Source organism: Lepisma saccharinum, chromosome 8 (genome assembly GCF_977018435.1).
Source record: "Lepisma saccharinum chromosome 8, izLepSacc3.1, whole genome shotgun sequence".
NCBI lineage: Eukaryota > Metazoa > Arthropoda > Insecta > Zygentoma > Lepismatidae > Lepisma > Lepisma saccharinum.
Window position 1 is genome coordinate 18,960,314 of NC_139236.1, and position 6,000 is coordinate 18,966,313.

General features: G+C 40.4%; 1 protein-coding gene across 1 annotated transcript in view; it reads left to right on the top strand.

Annotated features, from left to right (window-relative positions):
• nwk (FCH and double SH3 domains nervous wreck) overlaps positions 1-6,000 on the top strand; it is a 431,276-nt gene that overhangs the window by 336,831 nt on the left and 88,445 nt on the right. The window lies entirely within an intron of this gene.

The following is a 6,000-nucleotide window of genomic DNA, read 5'->3' on the forward strand; positions in this document are numbered from 1 at the left end:
CATCAAATAATAATATGCCCTAACACAATTTAGCACCATTAACATAATAGTTGAAACAGCATTTTTCCACATCTGAAAATCAGAAAAGATAACAAAATCTCATGGACTGATGCACGACACATACTTGCCAAAAATTTACAGGCTGTTGTTAACAAAAAAATTCAAAAATTCAAATTCAATTACGACAGAAACGCTATTTTCAGAATGTTTTCGCAGCATGTAGTTGTCATTTCTAATGATTCATTTTTGTACAGGGCAAAGTCAATGAAAGAAACTTTACGAAAAAGTATCCTTAATATCAGCAATAATAGTGGGTGCTGATCGAGAATGGAAATAGGGATGTGGAATTATACGGGGGGGGGGGGAAATGCATCACGACTGGCCTGGTTCAGACTGGGGATGGACGCAAGTGAAACGCAACGGGAGGACGGAAGTACATAATGTCTTTTATGCAGTGAAGAAGAGATGAAATTTCACAACGAACCAGGGAGGCAAGACGAAAATTCATTAATGAAATAAATGAACCCAACATTAAGAGAGACGCAAATAAGGAGTCTGCGAATTTTCCTACATCATGTCTGGATAAAGAGAGCAGAGAAGCTCAGAGGGTAGAATTAAATTGAGTGAAATTGACACTTTTAGGAATAAACTAGCTAACAAATTAGTGAAAATAGTGGAAGTGAGGGAAGTGAGGAACATTAGCTGTGAGGAAAATTAAACACGGTAGTCGTGAACTCGCAATTAAACGAACATTATTTGTGTTTCAAAGGCGCGAGACCCTGTGCGACATGGTACGCATCGCAAAACGCTAAATGCGTGCATGCCATGGAACAGAGTATGCTTCCACCGAGGATCGAACACATGACCTTTTGATAACAAGACGAGGGCGCTTCTTAAAATTATACAAAAGTTCAAATTTTCAAAATATACCAGATATATACTGAGTTCCAGGTTTGAGACAATGATGGCGACAAAACTGTTGAAAACAATAGATAGGAACAACGCCCATCATCACTGTCGCGACTAAAATTTGTGTAAAATGACTAAAGTACAGACTATAACTTGGTGACTATTGTGTACTTTTGTAGTCTTGAAGATATCGAAAAATCAGGATAAACCTAAAAGGACCGGCCACATTCTATGCGTTCTGAACTTGACATTAGCCTTCAACTACGGGGACTGGGAGGTTATACCTGCTGTGGGTTGTGTACCTCTTCGCCTGAAAGACTTTGCAATAAATTTGAACTAAATTAACATCCCATCGAGCTAACGTCATTACCATAGGCATAACTTACGTTAGTGGGGCCAAGGGGGATACTTGCCCTCTCCCAACATTTTCAGGTTTATTTAAATTTACAAGTTAAAGGTAATTTTATCGCCATCCTGGGACGTAAAAAGCAAAGTAATAAAGAGAAGATAATATTCGAGATTTCGCAAATGTAACAGTTAAGTAGCAAATAATCCTTGAAGTTATTTATATGGGATGCAAAAAACTCGATCCTAAGCACCCCTCCTCAAAGTTAAGCACATGATCTAGTTTGCCCCCCAAAAGTAATATTCCAAGCCTGAGGACCCGGATTTTGATGACGTAAAAATTCTTGAAAAATGACCCTTAAAATGACAACAAAAATCCTGTAAAATAACCTAAAATCTTTGAAAAATGACCCAAAAATTCGTACAAAAGTCAATCTGCTTATTGAAAATAGTATATATATTCCAAGACAAACAATTTAACAATTGCTTCTTCACCTTGTTATGTTGTACGGACTGTGAATAAGAAACTCGACAATGTTGCATTTTGCAATTTTCAGACAGGCTTTGTTGCACTGGTAGTTAAGCACAGAGTAAGTACCGCAAGATAACATTCAGACAAAACAGAAATTGTTGAACTTCTTATGTTTCAGCATGCAATGACACAAATTGTTTAAAAAAATGACCTAAAAATGACTCAAAATTTTAACAAAAATTACTTATAAAGGACGCAAAATTTTAAAAAATGGTAAAAAATGACCAAAAAATTACCCAATAAAATTACATTTCTTCAACTTGAGGAGGGTGTTCAGGATTTCTGTCCTAGTTAGCAATGTCTACGTTGCACCAGTTAAAAGATGAAATGTCAACAAAATCCGGGCTCTCTAATTTACATTCTGTCTCCAAACCTACATCGTCCAGAATCTATCTCTTCAGCTTCTTTATCTTTGTTTGAGCCTCGCCGTTTTTCAACCCTGCAAACAGGCACGTAGCCAGAATTTCATTCCGTAGGGGGCTCATTCCTTATCAGCAGCTGCTATTTATAGGCGAAAGAGGGGTGTGGGGGGTAGAAGCCCTGAAGATGAGTTTGTGAGCATAATACAACTTATTATGTAAGATGTTTAATTCTGCTAAGGAAGTAAAATAATTACCACTATACAGTTTTCAAATTAGATATTTGTAGGATTTCGGGGGGGGGGGGTTCAGCGCTCTGAGCATGGGCGTCGAGATGGGGGTCGAACGGGTCGATGCATCCCCCTTGGAATTTGGTACTTTTCATTTAAAGATACAAGAAAGCCGTAAGTTTGTTACTATTATTGTTAAAAACAGAAATAAAGTTCATTTAGTTAGTGTTCGAACAGAATAAGCAAAGTAAGAATGCATTGGATCGAAAACATTGAGTGAAAAATACAGGAACGAGGTTATATTCTACCATTTCATCCAAAGAACAAACGGTTCACCAGTTTTCAAAATACTAATAATTACAGTTGTAGGTGAGAGGTCACACAACAAACTTTATGAAAAAAAAACTAACATTTAAAGAATTTTCTTGAACGATACCGTGCAAAGGTTAATATCAAAATGCATTCATAAACTACATAAAATGCAAAATAAATAATGGAAAATGGTTGTGCTGGTATTCACTCCTTTGGTGGATCGAATCTCCCCATTTATATAATTATAATAATTATTATTATTATTTCGAATTAAATTTAGTTTTGTTAGTTGATAAATAACATTTATAACCGTGGTAATAATACTTATTATTTATCTACTATTCAACTTATATCATTTGCCCCCCTTCCCCCCCCCCCCCCCCCGCAAGAATTTCTGGCGACGCCCATGCCCTGGCTATGTGCCTGCCTGCAAAGAACAATTGTGCCCTTTCCAAAAGCTGAAGAAACACCATCGGATTCTCTCTGCCTCCTTTCTGCAACGGCCCCTCAAGGCACCTTGCTATTTTCTTTAGAGCCTTTTCACAATTTCGATTATCTTTTGCTGCTTTCCTTTGAATGCAAGGGACGGCCCGAAGTTAACCTGGCTACCATCGGGTGGTCTGTCTCGCTGTTCTTTCCTCCCCCACCCCTTTCTGGCCTGCGCCGGCTTGATCGGTTACCATGGCGACGGTTCCCGAACGCTCTGTCGAAGTGGGTTGGAGATAACAAAGTTGCGGTTACCTGTGGGTGGTTGGAAGGGGAGGGGGGACGGACGAGACTGTAGGAATGTTCACCTGGAATACCGGAATGTCCAACGCCTTGGATACGATTGTTGCTATGGCGCTGACTAAAATAGTCTCCCTCATGGACTGATTTCAACTGATATGACGTTTTCGTGCGAGAACAGTGTCCGTAAAGCTACAGGGGAAAAAAATCTGCTTTGTGACAGTATTCGTTGCTGAAAATGTTCTCAGATTCACGTTGCAACTTCTTCAAGGGGGAAGAATTTGAAGAGCGCGATTTAAGAGGAGGGATGCTGGAAATCCCCCCACTTGACCCAGTCATCACTGGCAACATAGGTGAATTTTTCATACCTCCTATACTCTGTCCCGGATATCTGTAGATCAATTTAACGAAAACAAGCATCTGCTCAAGTAGTGACGCGAGACGCACCACCAATGAACACGTAAGAGGACATGGGATTGCGTGGAGGGGGAGCGATTGCAGTTACCAGCCGTCGGGAATGGAATTGCGTGGAGAGGAAAAAACGACTGCCGTTACCCGCCTTCGCTTCAGCGTGTACTGCTTCGCTCTGCCCACTCGATTCCCCTTCTCTACCGCTATGCGCGTCTTTGCTCCACAGATTCCGGGGACAGAGTATAGAAATGCTTTAAATTCCCCCTGCATAATAATAGTTATATTTATACAGAATTTGAAGTGGGGGGGACGCAAAAAGGATCGCCCAGCTAGAAGAATTTGCATAGACATCCCCAACCAATTACATTGTCTCCATATTGACCATACATGTGTGGAAACCACTTTCGATTTTAGCTAAAATACTGTGGGGGAAGGCTGGCCCGTTTTCACGAATCACCTCTTGTTCCTTCTGCCATGATTAGAAGGTCATATTAGAAGGTCATATTAACGCGAAGTAAAATAAACTAAATCAAATCAAAATCAAATAGAAGGTCATATTAGACTGTTACTTACCAATAAGATGACGAGAAAGGTCCCACTGCTCGAACGCGACCGACGAAGCCTCCTGCCTTGTTCACTCACTGCTCTCCGCACATATTAAAATACTACAGTACCGCTGCTCGCTCTGAAGTTCACACGCACGCACCAGGCCTGATTTGCAGCATTGCAAGGTTTTTCCATTCCGTCACTGTCACATTAAATTCATGCACAAGACAGCAATGGCAGATGGTATGATTGCTTTCTGTTAATCATTCATAAGAATCCAACTATTGTTAATTTAACTGAGTCTACAAAAATAGTTTAATTTGTTGCGAAGAAGAAAATGACGAATGCTGACTATCCAAATGCAATATGCAATGTCAGCACAACCGGTACACAACGTTGCCTTTTTGCAACCCATGCTGCTGGCTCTCTCCAGTCGGAACTACTGGAACTCCAGAAAAACCTCAAGGCTTTCTTAATGTAAACTTGATTTGCTCAATAGTGAAACTTTTGCCGGCCCCCGTGGCGGAGTGGTTAGCACATCGCTCTACGACGACAGGGGTCCCGGGTCCTATAAAGAATAAAACGCCATCCTTTTTAAACTAAAGGTCCCGGGTTCGAATCCCGGCCTGGACATGAATGTTTGTGAACGTCCAATCTTAAATTTCATCATACCATCATTCATCCCCATCTTCGCAATTAGCCAAAAGTGGCACAAGAAGCGAAGTAAAATAAAGTAAATCAATCAATCAAAGTGAAACTTTAGTTTAATAATTGATTGATTCATTTTAGTTTATTTTACTTCGCGTTTTGTGCCTCTTGGCTAATTTGCGAAGATGAGGATGAGTGATGAAATGATGAAATTGATGAATGGACATTCACAAACAAGCAAGCCCGAGCGGGATTCGAACCCGGGACCTTTAGTTTAATAAGAATGGCGTTTTATTATTTATAGAACACTGCACATTGATTAGTTTTCATAATGTCAATACTCTTTTTGTTGCTATGCACTATTAACTTGGCGACGACTCGACTCCTCCCAACGTAGGGAGGGTAGTGAGGGTCCATTTATTGCTCTCAGTGTGGTGCCTGGGAGTAAGGGACCAAATTGTATCTTAGGGCATCCGTTTTATGGAGTTCACGCTCATGGGGGATGAATTTCGTACGCGTCGAACGCACGTAAGATTGATTGGTTAGGTTAATTTATTCTACTTCGTGTTTCTCCCATTTTTAACTAATTGCTAAGATATTGATCATGAAGGGAAACTCACAAACATACAGGGACAGCACCAACACGAGTCCCACAGATGTTATACTACATGTAGCTAGACGCCAGAGCCTGGCTATACCGCTCCCACTTACAGCTGGCGGCTGGAAAACAACGAATCAGCAATCAGTTAATTCTCTTCGACTGACATCGGCCATTTTCGTGTCACAAGGTACCGAAAGTTGCTGGCGGGACGAATCAAATGAGTGTCGGATACACAGAATGTTGCCAAACGTACTGTAAAACGGCAGAGAGAGAAATATGATCAGCGCCGTTACTGGATAAAGGTTGTATAATAGTACAGAAAGCACGAAAAATCAGTACACAAAACCCACAAACAAGCTAATAAAAGCAAATTACAAAATC